This window comes from Oncorhynchus nerka, linkage group LG27, assembly GCF_034236695.1.
Source record: "Oncorhynchus nerka isolate Pitt River linkage group LG27, Oner_Uvic_2.0, whole genome shotgun sequence".
NCBI classification, from domain to species: domain Eukaryota; kingdom Metazoa; phylum Chordata; class Actinopteri; order Salmoniformes; family Salmonidae; genus Oncorhynchus; species Oncorhynchus nerka.
The window spans coordinates 19,125,137-19,145,634 of record NC_088422.1 but is presented as its reverse complement, the minus strand read 5'-3'; the positions used below and the strand labels follow the sequence as shown (position 1 = coordinate 19,145,634).

Here is a 20,498-nt window from a genome sequence, read left to right as displayed (position 1 = left end):
CGTTTTAAAATATATTTTGTAATGTCCTATGATATAGCCTGTTGTAAGCATTTCACTGTTAGTCTACACCTGTTGTTTGCGAAGCATGTGACAAATACAATTGGATTTGATTGTATAGCCTATAGCGCTTGATTGATTAGCTGTAGCCTAAAATATGAAAGTGTATGTTTGTGCCCAAAGGCTGGTCTACGTTGTTTTTAGCTGAACGGTCATAGGCCTATGTGGAAGATGTATAGGTTTAAACTGCCTGCGTATGCAGTGGTAGGCAATAGTACGTAGAGGTTTATTCAAGTTCAATGTTAAATAGGCTCACAGTGGCTGAAAGGGGTCTCTTGCCGAGTTTCTCACACCGTAAGACAAAACTAGTGTGTCTTGTTGCGACCCTTGTACAATGCCAGGTCATTCATTGTACGTTTGCCTGAAAGAAGATTTGAGAACACCATTTGGAAAAGCAGCGAATAACCACGTTTCATTGTCCCAGGATAAGTTGTTAGAAATCGTTGTCTAGACTTATGAATGGCTGCATTGTTTTCTAGTCTGGGGCCATACTAAATGTCAGCGCAGTGTAAATAAAAACTTGAGGTCTGTAAGTAACCCAGCATATATAAATCAGTTGATTCTCCACAGTATAAAAGGCCACTGCACTGCACTGAATAAAAACATTTCTTAATCATTGGAAGTCTGGAGACGTTTAATGGTGTGACTTCACCACAATTCTATTTGATGCTTTTTACAGTAAATCATGTCAACCATTTCAACAAATTATTCCTCAGCAAATGCATTTTGGGGCAGAATTACTAGCCTGTTTGTGTCTTATTAGCCCATTTGTGTCTTACTAGCCTGTTTGTGTCTTATTAGCCTGTTTGTGTCTTATTAGCCTGTTTCTGTCTTACTAGCCTGTTTCTGTCTTATTAGCCTGTTTGTGTCTTACTAGCCTGTTTGTGTCTTACTAGTTTGTTTGTGTCTTGCTAGCCAGTTTGTGTCTTACTAGTTTGTTTTTATTTTTAATTTGACCTTTATTTAACTAGGCAAGTCAGTTAAGAACAAATTCTTATTTTCAGTGACAGCCTAGGAACAGTGGGTTAACTGCCTGTTCAGGGGCAGAACGACAGAGTTGTACCTTGTCAGCTCGGGGATTTGAACTTGCAACGTTTCGGGTACAAGTCCAACACTCTAACCACTAGGCTACGCTGCCTGTTTGTGTCTTATTAGCCTGTTTGTGTCTTATTAGCCTGTTTCTGTCTTACTAGCCTGTTTGTGTCTTACTAGCCTGTTTGTGTCTTGCTAGCCTATTTGTGTCTTACTAGCCTGTTTGTGTCTTGCTAGCCTATTTGTGTCTTACTAGTTTGTTTGTGTCTTGCTAGCCTGTTTGTGCCTAACTAGCCTGTTTGTGTCTAACTAGCCTGATTGTGTCTTGCTAGCCTGATTGTGTCTTGCTAGCCTGTTTGTGTCTAACTAGTCTGATTGTGTCTTGCTAGCCTGTTTGTGTCTAACTAGCCTGTTTGTGTCTTGCTAGCCTGTTTGTGTCTAACTAGCCTGATTGTGTCTTGCTAGCCCGTGTGTCTAACTAGCCTGATTGTGTCTTGCTAGCCTGTTTGTGTCTTGCTAGCCTGTTTGTGTCTAACTAGCCTGATTGTGTCTTGATAGCCTATTTGTGTCTTACTGGTTTGCAGTATCCTACTTTCATGTTCTTTGTAGGCTGTCACACACTATGTTTCACCATAATGTAGCACTGTATCATACAGCAGATGTTAACCCCAGTCATTCTCTTCAGTATGTAAGCCATCACAATGCAATGCTAGATGTAGCCCAGTTTTGCCAGAAGAGAACAATATCACATGTCTGAAACTGCTGCAAATCCGCCTCATAGTCACTCTCAATATTGCTGCTGTGCATGCTGTAACATAGAAACAGGCAGGCAGCAGTTTCCATGGGGCGTACACTGTTTCCAGAGCAGGAGTGTATATCACGTTAATGGTATTTAGTCTCCTTGTGAACACTGGAAAATCATGCACGAGTCTGTGGTAATATTATACATACTCTATCAAGTTGTATATTTAGCTACAATTCATGTAGGCCTATATCCGACAGCAGACAGTCTTACATATTTTTTTCTCTAGCTCATCTTTGTTGGCTGAGTAGTGTATTTTACAGTAGGAAGTGCTTGGAGTGGATGTGAGAATGATTGTGGTTATTTGTGAAACTGCCATACAGGCAGGCTGGTGGAAAGGAGAGGACGAGAGGCCTTGCCATCCCTTTCAAAAGGTCCATTCTCACAGAGAAATATAGGCGTCTTATTTGACTCTGCGTGTAGAGATGGGTGGGGACGACGTTGCCTCTCTCTGCTCTGTAACGCTGGCTCTTCTGTCCCCTCCCTTCCCACTCACACGTACAGTGCTCTGCAGCCATTGTTGTCACATGATTGGCAGAATAACATAACCATGGCAACCATGGCAGGTTTTTCATATTCATTGGACAAGCAATCAGCATATTTGACACCTTTGTGCCAATTTTGTATGTGCATTCTTTCTGTGTAGAGGGCTCATGCCTTTACAATCAATACAAGTGAAATCTGGGTAGTGACTTTATGATGAGGTCTGTACAGGTCATTTCTATGTCAGACTAAGGATATAAAATGGTCACCAAGCTGTTGCTACTGTTATTATAGCTTAAGTATTGTCATAACACTGATGTTTTATTGCATAGGGACAGCTGAAGAGTATTTAATAATACAGGAGTAGTAAAGGCCTAGTTCACTAATTTTGTGGATTTTAACATTTAGATTTATCAGGGGTTGCTGCAGCACCCTCAGCACCCCTAATTCCCACGGCTATGGCTTTCTGCATCATGTACTGTAGTTGAGGAACAATGGCTGTGTCTCAGTTGCGTTTGGTCTGTCTGGCTTCAGCATGTCTCTCTCTGTCTCAGTAGCATCTGGTCTGTCTGGCTTTAGCATGTCTCTCTCTCTCTCTGTCTCAGTAGCGCCTGGTCTGTCTGGCTTTAGCATGTCTCTCTCTCTCTGTCTCAGTAGCGTCTGGTCTGTCTGGCTTCAGCATGTCTCTGTCTCAGTTGCGTTTGGTCTGTCTGGCTTCAGCATGTCTCTCTCTCTGTCTCAGTAGCATCTGGTCTGTCTGGCTTCAAAATGTCTCTCTCTCTCTGTCTCAGTAGCATCTGGTCTGTCTGGCTTCAGCATGTCTCTCTCTCTGTCTCAGTAGCGTCTGGTCTGTCTGGCTTCAGCATGTCTCTCTCTCTGTCTCAGTAGCATCTGGTCTGTCTGGCTTCAGTATGTCTCTCTCTCTGTCTCAGTAGCATCTGGTCTGTCTGGCTTCAGCATGTCTCTCTCTGTCTCCTGGACATGAACTTGAACTTGAGACAGGCAGCCAGACACCATCTGTGCGCGATGACTAATGAATTCAGGGCATTCACGGCTGTGGAGCACCACCATTGATGAGCAGACTGGGTTAGCTTTTAATCACTAATAGAATGCAGGCACCAAAGCAGCTGTTAGTCACATTTTTTTGTTTATGGAAAAAAAATGAGTGTGTGTTTCATTTGGTGGTCATATTTGTGAGTGTGTGCATGACTGCATGATTCCCTATATGTTTGTGTATATACGTGTTAATTGTACATAATGCATGATAATGCCCAATTGTGTGTATTGTCCACCTTGTCAGCCAACTATTTCTGACACATCTCATTTGAAATCCCAGGCCAGCCATTACAAACAGGCGGCCGGGCTAAAGACATTGCCTTGATAATTGAAAGGGTCGGTTTAGCATTTCCGTGATAAGGCCTGGTAACTGAATAAGGTACTTGTGCTGAAACAAGCCAAGTGCTATGTGAATTCCTCAGTCCCTCCTCCTTCCTCCCTCTCAGGCCTCTGTCACACACACCAGGCTTTTCCCTCTGGTTGGTGTCGCCGTGGCAACGGGAGGTGAGCTCACGGTGCGCACGCCGGCATCAGCGCCGCTGGAGCAGGACAGGTTCCTGATTTCAGAGTGTGTGTGTGTGTGTGTGTGTGCGTGTAACTGACTAGAATGCCACTCTCCTTGTCTCCTGGGCTCAATTTAGATTCATCACACACATTGAAGTGTTGCAATGTCTTCCCTCTGAGGTGACTTGTTCCTCCATTAACAGTGGTGTGATGGATATTCTTAGCAGTGCACAGGGTGACCACACACAGTAGATATGGCTGCTGCTCTCACACAGTGATGACAGCCTGCCACTGTAGATGCTGTTTCAATCGGCATCAAACATGTGTCAATGCAGTGCATTTCAGTGCATACACACGCACGCAGTAAAGCCACACACACAGTACCATTGTCTCTTCTTACCACTGGTTCCACTGTGGTCCGCCTCCTGCCTCCTCCTAAACGATCAACCAGCCATAACATGGGCCAATAATCCATTGTGGAATGTCATGGTTGGGCCCTTTTTAATGACATCACGCATGGTCACTTGAGCGTGGTTGTGAGGAGCAGCAGGCATGCTGTGCTCTGCCACGGTGTCCCTCCCTCCAGCAGCCTGCATAGAGGTGGTTATGGACATGGTGTTAGTCATACCACTACATTAGAGCTACCTACCTCCATGTCTCACTGTCCATGCAATTACCTTCAAAACATGACTGGATAACAGTCATCCTATTAGGACATTAATGACAGTTATTCCTACCCCACACGACTAACATTTTTAGAAAAAAGGGTTCTTAAAGGGTCCTTTGGCTGTTCCTATAGGATAACCCTTAAAAAAAATCCTCTGTGGAAAGGGTTTTACATGGAACACAAAACGGGTTCTACCTGGAACCAAAACAGTTCTACCTAGAACCAAAAAAGTGTTTTTTTTAAGTGTTCTCCTATGGGGACAGTTAAAGTGTTCTCCTATGGGGACAGATAAAGTGTTCTCCTATGGGGACAGTTAAAGTGTTCTCCTATGGGGACAGATAAAGTGTTCTCCTATGGGGACAGTTAAAGTGTTCTCCTATGGGGACAGTTAAAGTGTTCTCCTATGGGGACAGTTAAAGTGTTCTTCTATGGGGATAGATAAAGTGTTCTCCAATGGGGACAGTTAAAGTGTTCTCCTATGGGGACAGATAAAGTGTTCTCCTATGGGGACAGTTAAAGTGTTCTCCTATGGGGACAGTTAAAGTGTTCTCCTATGGGGACAGTTAAAGTGTTCTCCTATGGGGACAGATAAAGTGTTCTCCTATGGGGACATTTAAAGTGTTCTCCTATGGGGACAGTTAAAGTGTTCTCCTATGGGGACAGATAAAGTGTTCTGCTATGGGGACAGTTAAAGTGTTCTCCTATGGGGACAGACAAAGTGTTCTCCTATGGGGACAGTTAAAGTGTTCTCCTATGGGGACAGATAAAGTGTTCTCCTATGGGGACAGATAAAGTGTTCTCCTATGGGGACAGTTAAAGTGTTCTCCTATGGGGACAGTTAAAGTGTTCTCCTATGGGGACAGATAAAGTGTTCTCCTATGGGGACAGTTAAAGTGTTCTCCTATGGGGACAGTTAAAGTGTTCTCATATGGGGACAGATAAAGTGTTCTCCTATGGGGACAGATAAAGTGTTCTCCTATGGGGACAGTTAAAGTGTTCTCCTATGGGGACAGACAAAGTGTTCTCCTATGGGGACAGTTAAAGTGTTCTCCTATGGGGACAGATAAAGTGTTCTCCTATGGGGACAGATAAAGTGTTCTCCTATGGGGACAGATAAAGTGTTCTCCTATGGGGACAGATAAAGTGTTCTCCTATGGGGACAGTTAAAGTGTTCTGCTATGGGGACAGATAAAGTGTTCTCCTATGGGGACAGATAAAGTGTTCTCCTATGGGGACAGATAAAGTGTTCTCCTATGGGGACAGATAAAGTGTTCTCCTATGGGGACAGTTAAAGTGTTCTCCTATGGGGACAGTTAAAGCCGAATACACTTTTATGTTCTAGATGGCACCTTTTTATCTAAGAATGTACACATGTATTTTTATGATATGGGTTTGTTTGTTAACGGGAAGCGTAAATGGAACATCTGATAATGATATTATTGTTTGAGCAAAATGTTTAACTCTGAATTAAAGGATGCTAAAATAGATGAGGATCAAAGCAACATGTACAATGTACATCATAAATCAAACGTACAAAAATGGATGCAGTGGACATTTTAGTTTGTCTCATAAGCACACAGTGTTATACTTAAACTCAGATAATGGACTTAGATAATATGTAAATGTATAAAATACATAATAATAAAACATAAAAAATACATTAAAGGCCAAAATAGTAAACAATTGTTAACTTGCATTTTAATTATTTATATTCAATAACATTTATTTTTCAAACATACCTCCCTACCCATTCCATATAGTGATCAACAGAATTCACCAAATATGCTAATGCTAGCTAGCTACAGTATATTAGACTTACGTCATCATAATTGCTAATGGTAATGATGCTAACAACACACAGCAGAAATGATTGCGGCAACAAGATTAATATGACTGATGCTGTGAGCATTGGCGCGTACAATAGCTACTCTGGCTGCATATGTATGAATGGCGGCTTTACAGTATAGGTCTAAACCATCTGCCTGCCTCTCTGTCCTTTTCAATATGTCTGTGCTCCGATGGCTTTTTATTATGCAAATACCCCTGCTATAAATAAATTAGTATAATTGCATTTGAAATATGCTTTGAATCCTCTCGTAAGATGAATGTGTGTTAATAATGTATTTCATGTTACTGCATTATTCATTCTCAATTAATTACAAATAACCAACAGAGACGCCTTATGGCTTTACTGTTCTGACGTACCATGTGTGGACACTGTACTTTTCCTTAAATGTTGCCATATATGTCATTTTGCTCTGGTCTATTAAGGCAGCGGTATATAATTGCTCACAAATACTCATACACATGCAGTAATTTTACAGTATCTAATTTAATAGTTAAAGGGCTCTTTCATGTGAAAATGTTTATAAATAACTTGAGCAAGGCCTATGGTTTTAGAACCCACCAACCAATTCGTATGGCTGAAATAACTCTAGAATTACGGGGGTGTATAGGTGACTTGAAATAAGCATAAACAGAGGCAGCACGGCTACAATTAAAACAGACCAGTCTTTCTCTTTTTAAGGAGCTGACTGTTCAGGCGATGTGTACTGTTCCGCAATTAAATGATGTGGAATCTTGGCTTGTCTAGGGATATGGCTACGCTGAATATAGAATAGTAAGCACTGCAAGTAGTCGCCACGGTAACATTAGCATCTGGACCTTTTATGCAAATTTGATGAGAGAGGACTCATGCATATACACCAAGGCACCAGAGCCAGCCCCTAATATCGTTATTAGAGAGGGGGAAATTACATATTTATAAGGGGGACAGGGGTTAGGGGGAGGGGTGCTTGCCCAGTGTTGTCGTGAAGAGTCATGATAGAGGGAGGAGGAGGAGAGGGAGGAGGGGCCTGGTTGGCTCACTGAAGGAGTGTCTCTCCCTCAAGGTGCCACCATCTTAAGGCGTTTGGCAGTGGTGAGCGTGTGAGGAGGGTAGACCTAAAATGTCCGCTGGCAAATATACACACACAGGCGTAGGCGTACACGGACATGAAGCGTGGTCAGTGCACCTGGTGCTCTGAGGCCAATTATTCAATTAGTGGCATCGCCAGCCATGCATGCCAAGCACCTCATTTGCATACGCGAATTCCTTCGATTACTGTCACCTATGTGATTTTCCCTTGTCATGCTTTCCATTATTGGTGTCTCACACTGTGTGGACTGCATCTGTCACACCGGCAAACATAAATTAACTAACTGCATTTGACTTTTCCACTTTTAAGCAAATTCTTGGCTACAGACAAAGCGGATATCTCTGTGTCACATTGCATGTGAAAATTGGTATGCTCTCTTTGGGATTCTTTAACATGATTCAAGTGTTGGCAAAACATGGTGTGAACTGTGTCAGGTTCGCTTGCAGGCCAAAAGTAAAACTCGAAGATGGATTCATTAACTAAGTCCAATGGTATAAAAATGAAGACAGGACGCCATTGCAATAGTTATAAAACATGTCCATATGCCATACTCCATTTCTGTTATCATTAGCCTAAAACACTACACATCAAATAAATGAAATATCATTTTACTATTTGTCAAAAATAACCTAGCTACAGTTTCAAATTCCATACTGCAATGAAGAGGCTACAAAGAAAAAAACAATACTATCCATAGCTAGTTTCAAATGATGCTTCTAATTGTTAGAAATGTAAAAAATGACAACAAAGAGTCAGAGCACTGTATGTCAATCTCAGTGAATGTTCAATTACCCAGCAGCAGGAGAAAGGAAGGCAGTTAACAAGTATTTGCAATATATTACACATATTTAGCAATGCATAGGTAGCTTCACTGCTGCCCGTCTCTCTCAAGTAGAATTGACGCTGGTCCAGGTTCAGTTAAAGAAGCTCTCTCTCTCTCTCTCTTTCTCTCTCTTTCTCTCTCTCTCTCTCTCTCTCTCTCTCTCTCTCTCTCTCCTTCAGGCTTACTTGTCTTATTCTTCACTTAATTATTACAAAGTGCTCACTAAGAAGTAAGCGTCCTCACACTTAGTGGCACACACACACACACACACACACACACACACACACACACACACACACACACACACACACACACACACACACTGCTCAGCTAGACATGTACACAGCGTTTGCATTTTTTTAAATCCCGAGGCACAACCGAGGAGAGAGTGCAGGAAATTATTTTGAATGCATTCTAGTACGCAGCATCACCCTTCTCCAGCACACACATGCACACACGCACACGCACACAGGCACGCACGCACGCACACACACACACACACACACACACACACACACACACACACACAGGCACGCACACAGACACACACACACACAGGCACACACACACACATGCACACACATGCACACACTTACTTACAGAGAAAGCAACCAATGAAGTTTGCTTTCTAGTAGGTAGACACATCTTCCATTATGGTTTCAACAATGTGAACCAAGGCCACCACGTACGGTATATAGGGCCTTTCAGCAATATCTGCAATGGCTTGGTACGTGCTAAAGGGCTATAGGGAAATAGATTGATAGGAAATCATACAATTCTGTCCTGTGAATATAAAGAATGTCCTCTAAGGGCTCGGATACACCGGTAGCGTTTGTCGGCTGAGACTACTTAGCACCTCTGAACAGAGTGCAGGCCGTAATTTGCAAACTGAGTGCAAACCGATTCTACATCAGAGGAGGTGAATGGCAGGAGCTATAGAAGACGGGCTTAATGTAACGGATGGAATGGAAGAGTCAAACATGTGGTTTGATACCGTTCCATTCCAGCCATTACAATGAGCCAGTCCTCCTATTACTCCACCCGCCAGCCTCCTCTGTTCCACATGTCTGTTTGTTTGTTTGTGTGTGTGTGTCTGTGTGTGTGTGTGTCTGTGTGTGTGTGTATTTGTGTGTGTGTGTGTGTCTGCGTGTTTGTGTGTGTGTGTGTGTATGTGTGTGTGTGTGTGTGTGTGTGTGTGTGTGTGTCTGTTTGTGTGTGTGTGTGTTTTATATTGTGCACATGTCTGCCTGTAATAGCGTGTTCCCACTACAGTACACCCTTGTGATGTAGTCCACATTATGAACATACTGTAGTCATATGAAACAGGCAGCTATATGGTAGCAGACAGTTTCTTCCTGTCAACCCTCTTCCTGGTGATGCGTGGTACGCCCCAGCAGACTCCTAGAGAAGGCAGCATAATTAAACGGCTGCGTGGTTGAGCCTCTGCTAATGGATTATTACCTCAAGGAAATGAGACAGAAAACGCAAGTCAGACTCTGATAACATTCATAATATCAGGATTGTAAATTGAAATTTTGCGTAACATTAATGGGCACTGTATACAAACAGTGTGAATGTGTCTATGTCTGTGTTTGTTTCTGTATGGGTTTTTGTATTCAAGCATTTGTGTCGACCTGTGCCACAGTGCTCTGTCTCCATAATGGTTCTCTTAGTATCTGAGCTTCTGTGGCACAGTAATTCCCTGCATGTAGGCCAGTAGCCGCATAGCGAGAGGAGGGGGATGGGGTGTACAGGAGAGAGATGCGAAGAGACAAGCCACACAAGCCATAAAGGGAACGGGGTGAGGTGGGGGGTGCCAAGCAGTTACCCTAAACCCTGCCGTAGGGCTATGAACACACAGACTTGGTTAACCACAGAACCACAGGAACACACTAGCACACTTAGAAATAAAGGTAGTAAAACAAAAAGAACGATAGTAAGAGAGAGAGGGTATGTGTGAGTGTGTCCAATACATGTGTGTGTTTTAATGAATCATGAAGTCAAATCACTTATCTAGATTCAGTCCTTAGATTTGTCTTCAGGGATCACATGCTTTGTTCAGCAGGTTCAGTGCACAGATTTAAATTAGTCTTGTATGAATTCCACGTAATATTATTTTCATGAATAAATCAATGCTCCAAGTGCTATAATTGTCCTTCACACTTCTGTGGTCTTACGTATGTTTTACATTGTCATATTTTTGGATTTATGCCAGTGATATCTGTTCAATTGTTCTTGATTTCCTATCAATAAATATGAATATTTGATAATAACATATTGTTAATGTTGTTAATTTGTTCTGAAAGAGAGATAGATTCGCCTTATTTTAGATTACTGTTGTAGCTAACCCATTTTCCTGTATATGTGTGTGTGTGTCTGTGTGTGTATGTAGGTGTGTGTGTGGGTGTGTGTGTTTGTGTGTGTGTGTGTGTGTATCTACGTGTGTGTGCGTGTGTGTGTGTGTGTGTGTGTGTGTGTGTATGTGGGTGAGTCTGTGTGTGTATCTCCGTGTGTGTGCGTGTGTGTGTGTGTGTGTGTGTGTGTGTGTGTGTGTGTGTGTGTGTGTGTGTGTGTGTGTGTCTGTGTGTGTATCTACGTGTGTGTGTGCGCGTGTGTGTGTGTGTGTGTGTGTGTGTGTGTGTGTGTGTGTGTGTGTGTGTGTGTGTGTGTGTGTGTCTGTGTGTGTATCTACGTGTGTGTGCGCGTGTGTGTGTGTGTGTGTGTGTGTGTGTGTGTGTGTGTGTGTGTGTGTGTGTGTGTGTGTGTGTGTATGTGGGTGAGTCTGTGTGTGTATCTCCGTGTGTGTGCGTGTGTGTGTGTGTGTGTGTGTCTGTGTGTGTATCTACGTGTGTGTGTGTGCGCGCGTGTGTGTGTGTGTGTGTGTGTGTGTGTGTGTGTGGGTGAGTCTGTGTGTGTATCTCCGTGTGTGTGTGTGTGTGTTCATCCTGGTTTGACATGGAGGCTTTATAAGAACTGGCAGCTGTCAGTCTCCTGTTGACGTCTGTCAGGAAGGCCAGACCATCACATGGACACACAACAGAACTCTCTGAGACCCTGGAAAGATACTTGAGATAAAGATAACACCCATTGTAAGGCTGTGGACACAAGACATTGTGTTTAGACAGTAGGATGAAAATACCCATTCCAGTGTTGCCATACAGACATCTTCAGCCATCGATGTAAACACATTTCTTCTAAATGATCATAGTATGTGTTTAATGCCGTAATGCAATGCCTCATCAATCATGTCCCTTGTTCATCATTGTTAGCTACTCAAATGAACTTTGCAAGAACTCTGGCTTCACTCAATTGTAGTATGAATGTCAACACATTTGGTTGACCGGATCCAGGTGTCAATGGTGACCTTCTCTATGGAGAGCTATTGCAGAGATATGGATGGTGACCTTCTCTATGGAGAGCTATTGCAGAGATATGGATGGTGACCTTCTCTATGGAGAGCTATTGCAGAGATATGGATGGTGACCTTCTCTATGGAGAGCTATTGCAGAGATATGGATGGTGACCTTCTCTATGGAGAGCTATTGCAGAGATATGGATTGAGGACTTCATATATTGTTCTGTCGTGAGTTTCCATTGTTTGTGGACTTATCCATTCTCTGTGCTGTGAAGGACATCACTAGTGATGCTGTTCCCTCTGAAAAGTAGATATAAATGAGATTCTCCTTGGTGGGTTGGAGAATTCACCCTTGACCCCAGAGGGCCTTGTGCTCCCCAGAACAGGGTCTAGACCCCACTCCAGACTTCTTCTGTCCAAAGACTGGGGTCAGGGTTCCGGGGGACAGGGGTCAACAACATGGCAGCTCATGGAGCATCGGTATGCAACAAAACGTCTCTTGACAAGACCAGTCTGGGCTACCATTCATGTAATACAGTACAGTTCAAATTCAACTTGTATTGTCACATGCACAAGTAGAGTGAAATGCTTCACTTGCAAGCCCTACCCCAAATTGCAGTAATCAATATCAAAATAGTATAACTTAAATAATAAAAGATATCATAAAAAATACAAAATAAAAGAGGAAGTAGTATACAGGGACAGTGTTCAGTACCACATTTGAATGTGGAGGGATACTGGAGTAATTTGAGGTAAATATGAACATGCAGGTGGGGGATTAGGATAAAGTGACTGGAAGCAGGATAAATAGATGTAGTACATACCCCTGCTGCTGCTATTCATTTTGAACCACCATTCCAAAGAACAATGTTGCATCTATCTGAGTAGGCCACTGTGGGTTAATATAATGACACATAGAAAAAGCATTGAAAGATGTAACTCTGGAAAATATCTTCAGTCAACTGACAGTACCACCATGTTTCACTGAGGGATCTGAAAGCCGTTTCTAAGTGGTGCGAAGCGGTCGCTTGACATCAAGGTGTTTCAGCTGCTATTCGTGGCCGTATGAAGTCATGAAGTTATTGCCAATTTGAATACTGCAGAGCAAACTTATCGATAGTAAATGCTACCTCTGTTGACAAGCGTCATGTGATCACTCCTCTCCTCTGCATTGAGGGAACATGTTCATTGTGATTTTGTCTAGAAACGATATCTGCCATGTAAAGGTTAGTGGCTGCATGGAAAATCTTTACATTTACAACCCTGCCTCTGTGTGTGTGTTCCCTCGTGTTGCAGGGTTGGAGAAATATGGCCCTGATTCCCCTGCTCAGGAGAGAGGCCAAATGGACATGTCTGTCTGGGACTTTGCCTACTGCTGAACCAACATGAGCTCAGGTTAGAAAGCCAACGGGCCCCCAAAAATACAAAGAAGCAAATGCCAAACGAACCATGCTGTGTGTGTGTGTCCGTGCACTCTGTTCATCTTCATGTGAGCGTGTGTGTCTCTGCAAACCCGCAGCAAAGTTAGCCTCTGTGTTGAGTATTTTTGTTTTTTATTTCATTTTGCACCAAAGAAAACAATTGATAGACAACAATACAAAGAAAACAATTGTGCAGGTGTGGTTGAAAGCCCAAGGGCTTAAATGAAAACCACAACACAGAAAAATCAATGTACAAAGATAATTAAAACGGTTTGTTAAAACAGATAACCAAACCTACTAATTATAAATGTATAAATGAATTGTTCAGTAATCACCAAAACAAGATACATATTGGTTTTGTGTGAATGTGTTTGCATGTGAGTGCGTAAAAGTTTGGCTATATGGAGAATATTAGAGTAAACCCTTGGATGTTAGTATCAGTCCAGTGAACACAGAAAAACACTGCTTTGAGGGAAGCTCAGGCAATGTGGCCATGAGAAATATCAAATCCCATGACCCATTCATCTGCCCTCTGGTCCGTACCAAGACCAGAGTCACAGGGGGGCAGAGGCTTGCATTCACTGTTTATCATCAGCACAAACTCACAGTCTAAATGGTGTACTCCATAAAAATCTAATGCAAATGGCTTTAGTCATTGCAAATGATATACAAGCAGGCAGCGTTCTCAGCGAGGTCATTTGGAACATTCCCATATTACTCCCCACATGATGTGTAGATGATGTGTGGATGTAGCATTTTAGTTGTACTGCCATATTGGTCGATCTATGAAATTAGCTTGCTCTAGTGATGTGTTCCGGAAGGTATTATTCGTGATTTTTGAATGGCCTATTTACTCAGAATTGGCAGAAAAAGACAAAAAAATCCTTGATTTGACCTTTGACCTCAGCCTTCCTAAAACCATCTCAAACACAGCTGGACAGATTGACAATATGTTACTTTCTTGGGCTATTTAATGTGTGTGCTATGCACCACATGCTAAATCTGTAGAAATACAACTCTGTCATAAAAAACAAACATTTCAATAGCTAAAAATACCGATCTCACTCACACTCTCCAAACAGTACCAGACAATACCAAGAGATTATCTCTAGTACCATTCAGAATATTCTGGTTACTCCAAAAGGCTGTTTGTAGGTCTTGGTATTCAAGAAAAAGACTTATTGTGTGATGTAGAATTAAAGGATTCAAGAGAGAGGGTGATGTCAGCACCCATGGGCCTCAGCATGTGGTAGTGTACTCACTGTAATTACTCCCTCTACTCTCCCTCTATCGGTGGAGTGCTCTGAAGGGCCAATTAGGGAGGGCAGGCCGAGTCGCCGGGCAGGAGAGTCAGCGGCAGAGTCACTACTCACCATTTAAACTCCCAGACCTATTGCCATCATAGAGAGCGTTGTTATCAAATCACTAGTTTCGATTTTCGCCAATGATACAGTCAAAGCCAAAGATTTGTGATCAAATACCAAAAATATACATTTTTCAGACCAAGCATGTGATTTCATTTTTTTGGTATCAATAGCAAGCACCCTGGCATGGTAATATTATGTGTATCCAATGTAACTATACAGTACCTCTCTTTAGAAGGATGCCATTTACGCTGTTTTCAGTGTTGTCGGTTGACAAGGTCATACGCTATTGTCCCTCTCCTCTGGTTGGTGTTTGGTCAAAACCAAACTAAAAAACTCCAGTCCATTATGTGAGTCAATTTTACTATACAGGTTTTCAGGAACGCATTGTGCTGTGGACATGAAAGTCAGGAGGAAGGTACACTCTCCCCATAGGAGAACACTGAACCCTTTAAGGAACCCATTTTGGTTCCAGGTAAAACCCTTTTTGGTTCCAGGTAGGACCCTTTCACAGAGGATTCTACATGGAACCCAGAAGAGTTCTACCTGGAACCAAAAAGGGTTCTACCTGGAACCAAAAGGGGTTCTCCTATGGGTACAGCCAAATAACAGAATCCTTCAGTATTGGGCCATTGCTTTGGGTTCACTATAGTTCAAATGCTTAGCAAATGTGAATGTGGACTTTATCCACAGTCCTCTCCAAAATACTACAGCTGCCTTTAATCAGGATGTGTCTACAACAGTACCATAGCATTCATGTCACCATCTTAAAAGCAGTGTGTCAGTGTCGTTAGACCACTATATCCACCACTGCATTATTTACATAGACTGCAATGCAAGGTAACTGGCCCGCTATGCTTTTTAGGAGTCAGAGCGATGTCGAACCTCCCATCAGCCATTGCCTGTGTGAGAGCATGGTAGGGACCATGGGGTCAAAGCCCAAACAAGAAGGGATGACTATTTACATCTCTCAGATGAAGATGTGCAGTGACACTCCTGAAACATTCCCCCTGGAAACAGGGCTACTGCAGCCTCTCATTTCTATCCTTCAGTAATACTCCCTGACAATATCCAAATTACAATGATTGCCTTGTGTTTCAATGTGCTGTATGCTCTACGGGCAGTGGTTACATATATATACTGTATATACGTATTGGATTTATAGAATAGCAACCATGAAAATGCACAATATCCTGTGTGTTTATATCCTATTACGTTTGTATATGGCACAGCATTACTTGTACTAATTTAGCACTAATGAAATCCAGTATGACAGAGAGCGATTGTTAGGTGTTGCCGTTCATAAGGCACAGCCTGTGTTTTCCAAGAGTAGACCTTCCAGAATACAGACGTAGGATCTTTATTTGAGCCAGTTTGCTGCAGCAGGAAAATATACTTGCAGCAACAGGAAATTAACATTTTTACACGGATTATAATTTAAAGTCCATATTTGTAGGGTTTGATACATTTTTCATAAGGGAAAATCAAGTCTGAAAGTTCTCCTGCAACAGGGTGATCAAATTAAGATCCTACATCTGTATACCTGCATGCAGCCTCCATGTCATTAACGCTAGGCCACAGGACATAATGTCCCCTACATGCATTTGCATGATTAAAGCATGGTACAGTGTGTGTGTGTGTGTGTGTGTGTGTGTGTGTGTGTGTGTGTGTGTGTGTGTGTGTGTGTGTGTGTGTGTGTGTGTGTGTGTGTGTGTGTGTGTGTGTGTGTGTGTGTGTGTGTGTGTTTATGCGTGTGTGCTTGGGCACACATGATGAATCGCCAACTGAGGATAATAGGTGCCAGCGTACAACACATCTTTTGGATGTCCATAAGCTAAAATCTTCACCTGTCCATCTGACCAATAAGGATAAAGCCGTTATTAACATGCAATAAATATGTAATAAACACACAATAGCTAGCGGCAAGGTTAAAGCATTAACCAAAGAAAAAAGTAGGTCATTTATAAAAAGGTATTTATATGAAAGCTGCTATTTAATTTAAATTATTTATTTTCCACCTATCATTTTAATATTTCCTATTCGTCATGTAATTCCATTTTTCATGCCTGCATGCGATTCTTCCCCCATGCTATATATACATATCAGCTGAGGCTCCTGTCGCTTTGTGATAGCACATTCTATCCTGTCCACGGCTGTTACAAAAATTCTACCAAACCGAAACATATCCATCTTTTTTTCTAATTTTGATACACGGGATTACCAGGGGTAGGGCATTGGAGTGGGGTGTCAAAATCACTAGTTATCCATTTATAATTATGCAGTTGTATTTTTTTTCCATTTAATATCCAAGTGGCCGTCAGTGTAGGTTGTAGTAGCGCTGCGTAGGTAGGGTTTCTCCTACATCATCTTTTTACTGTGAGAACAAAGGATATGCACATCATAAAATCATGCAAATGAATGCAAATCGCTGTCAGCGAAGAGAGGAAAGGTGGCAGGAGGGAGGGGGGTTTGCAGAAGCCAAGATGGGTGGTAGGCAAGTCTCTGCTGCCCCGAACTATTTAAGATATAGCTTTTTGAAAAAAGGTGTTGATGGCCCAATATATTGCTTAATTTATCTCTGTCTTATTCCAAACCAGTCTTTTTTAGTCTTTGTTGTTTATAGAAGTGTTTTTGAATACCCCTCCTTTGGGCCTGGATAGACTTGCCTAAGACAATGCAAAGCCCAAACAAGAGGCACCTGGCATCTTCTCCCTCCTTCCCTCCTTAATCACCTGCAGGCAGGCAGGCAGGCAGGCAGGCAGGCAGGCAGGGAGGGAGGGAGGGAGGGAGGGAGGGCAGGGCAGGGAGGGAGGGAGGTGAGGGCAGGGAGGTAAGGGCAGGGCAGGGCAGGGCAGGGCAGGCAGGCAGGCAGGGAGGGAGGGAGGGCAGGGCAGGTAGGGAGGTAGGGAGGTAGGGAGGGAGGGAGGGAGGGAGGGCAGGGCAGGGCAGGGCAGGGCAGTGTGTATAGAGCATCAGAGAAATGCAAAACAGATCCTACTAACGCCACGGCTAATGAAAGTGTCCCCTCTACCCCCATTCGCTCACTTCAACCTTATCAAAATTGTGTCATTTTCCTGAGTGCGTTCATTAAGCCTAAGGGAGGGGGATTAAGAATTGACAACCGCTCCCTCCCTTTCCTTCCCCTTAGACCCTTTCGTAAATCACATATTCACAGTGTATTCCTGGATATTCATGTCAGTGTACCCCATGCACATTGGGATTGTTTTAACGGATTATATATCTTTATAATGAGGAAACTGTAAAGAGGGCAACATGTCCGCATTGTCTGAAACCTTGCTCATGCAGGTTTTATGTGTAAATTCTGTTTTACCATTTTTACAGTAACTGTTTAAAATAGGATTCGTGGTGCCTTTCGACTGCTCCGGGTCTTCAAATGAGAGATAGCTTACCAGCAGGTTGAAGATCTACCATTCTGTTTAAATCTGACCAAGGATGGCACACCAACTGTCAACATTATTTCAATTTAATTCACACATTTAGGATAATTTTGATTGCTCTAATTTTGAACAGTAGATTGTTGTGTTTTAATGTAGTTAGATATAATTTTCCAACACAGCTTTAGAGACTATCCACTTTAACATCTAGTCTGTATAACAGTGTGTAAAAGGCAATGTGTGAGTAGGTTTAAATAGTGCTTGGAGCTGCCCGTATTTCAGCTATGATCAGTGATTTGTGTGCAGGAACATATAAAAGAACACTCAAACACACGCAGGCACGCACGCACGCACGCACACACACACACACACACACACACACACACACACACACACACACACGCACACACACACGCGCGCGCACGCACGCACGCGCACACACACACATACACACACATACACACACACACACACACGTCTGGACTACCCCTCAGACACAATATGGTGAGTGAGTGAGAGAAGGGGGAGGGCACAGACAGACACTTACAATAATGCATAATGACGTTAACATTCTTGCATGTCTAATGGAGGGGGGACCGAGACAGACACTGTCTGGGTCGTCGCCTGTGTGTGTCTGTGTCTGTGTGTTTGTTTGTTGGGCACCATTCCCAAATGACTGAGTAGTTTTGGCTAAAGCATTAATCCAATTAATCATTATGCAAGATCTTGTCTGTGTGTGTGTGTGTGTGTGTGTGTGTGTGTGTGTGTGTGTGTGTGTGTGTGTGTGTGTGAGAGTGTGTGTTTTTTTACTAAACCAATGCACTGGAAGCTATATGACATCCACAACAGTAGAAGCTGAATGTTGCATTGCTATGAAAAACCCTGCTTTCAATCTCATTTAAATATTTGTGTGTGCCGAAAGGGTGGGGCACAATTATGTGAGCAAGCATAGACATCATCAAGTCCTCTGCTAATGTCTGTTATCTCTCTCAACCTCCCATCATACAAACATAAGGTAATGGATTGGATATGAACACTGATGAAGTGATAAAAAAACAGAGATGGAGAAAGATAGAGGAGAACTGGTGCAGACACCCCAGTGCCATCTGTAGACCGCTGAAATCCCCATGAATGTGTTGCTGGGCTTAGGGGGGCTGGGTTTATATCCTACCAGGCCCTATCTCTGCATGGGTACACTTTGTCTCCCCCAGAAAATGTATTTTTTCGTCTGCATCAAATGTCAAGTTAATTTCCTGGGTGGTATGAGCAGTGTGTCCTCCCCTTGGGTGTGTGTGTGGCAGCACAGATGTGAGTGGGGGAAGGAGGTAAAGCGAGGATAGGAAAAGAGGCGAGAAGAGAGGTGAGGAGGCGGGGGCGAGTACAGTATGCTAGGATCTGTAAATTGGCGCTCTCTGATGTGCTAGTGGCAGTGTGTGTGTGTGTCTGTGTTTGTGTGTGTGTTTGTGTGTGTGTACATACAAAGTATACATGGTTATATTTTTGAGTTCAGTGAGTGTGTATGTCTGTATATCTGTCTGAATGCACCTGTTCTTTTGAACTTACAGTATATTGCTAAACATGACATATTTTGTCTCAATAATAATTTCAATTGATTATTGGAATTCTACATCTACAGCCAATGATGTGACAACCCTCTCCTGTGCTGGTAGTATCATGTGGAGCATAGCCCATCTTCATTAAAGGGGAGCAGTCCCTTATGAAACGACCAATCAGAATCCTCTCTTTTTATAGTCCAGCTACAGGGCGCTGATCCTTATCACATGCGCTGACCATTAAAGCTGCAATATGTAACTTCTTTTGGGAGACCCGACCAGTTTTTACGTCTTTTACTTTTGGTTTTGTACACCAGCTTCAAACAGCTAAAAATACAATAGTTTTGGTTATTGAAAATATATTTCACAGCGGTTTAGATGGTACAATGATTCTCTACACTTTGACTGCTTGTTTTGTAACATAAATTGAAATTAGGCGAACTATTCGAATTTTAGCAACCAGGAAATGGTGGAGTGATTTCTGCATATTGCACCTTTAACTAATGGGAACTCACTGCTCTATCATTATAATAGCCCCTCATCTTTCTACACAACCACAAAGACCTCTGTGTGTCTGTCTGTGTGCATCTCTGTATGTGTTTCATCCCCTCGTTTACGCTGCTGCTACTCTCTGTTTATTATCTATGCATATTCACCACCAACATGTACATATTATCTAAATGACCTCGACTACCCCCCCCCACATTGACTCTGTACCGGTACCCCTGTATATAGCCTCACTACTGTTATTTTATTGCTGCTCTTTAATAATTTGTTATTTATAGTTTTTACTTATCTATTTTTGTACTTAACACTTATTTTTCTTAAAACTGCATTGTTGGTTAAGGGCTTGTAAGTAAGAATTTCACTGTAACCTGTTGTATTCGGTGCATGTGACAAATACAATTTGATTTGATTTGATGAGTGTGTGTCCATGAGCTGATCTTTCTAATCAGCAGTGTCCTATCAGTAAACGGATGTGAAACATATCCCTATCACGATTGTCGCTCATGTAGGACCACTAGCTAATGTGTTGCTTGGTGATGGCAGTCTTTGTCTCTCTCTGCC

General features: G+C 42.6%; 1 long non-coding RNA gene across 3 annotated transcripts in view; it reads left to right on the top strand.

Moving 5' to 3' along the window:
• The window catches only part of LOC115111303 (uncharacterized), a 76,096-nt gene that overhangs the window by 9,406 nt on the left and 46,192 nt on the right, over nucleotides 1-20,498 (top strand). For all 3 annotated transcript variants that reach the window (XR_003860790.2, XR_003860791.2, XR_003860789.2), the window contains exon 2: nucleotides 12,994-13,092. This is a non-coding gene — a long non-coding RNA (uncharacterized LOC115111303). The remainder of the gene's footprint in view (nucleotides 1-12,993; nucleotides 13,093-20,498) is intronic.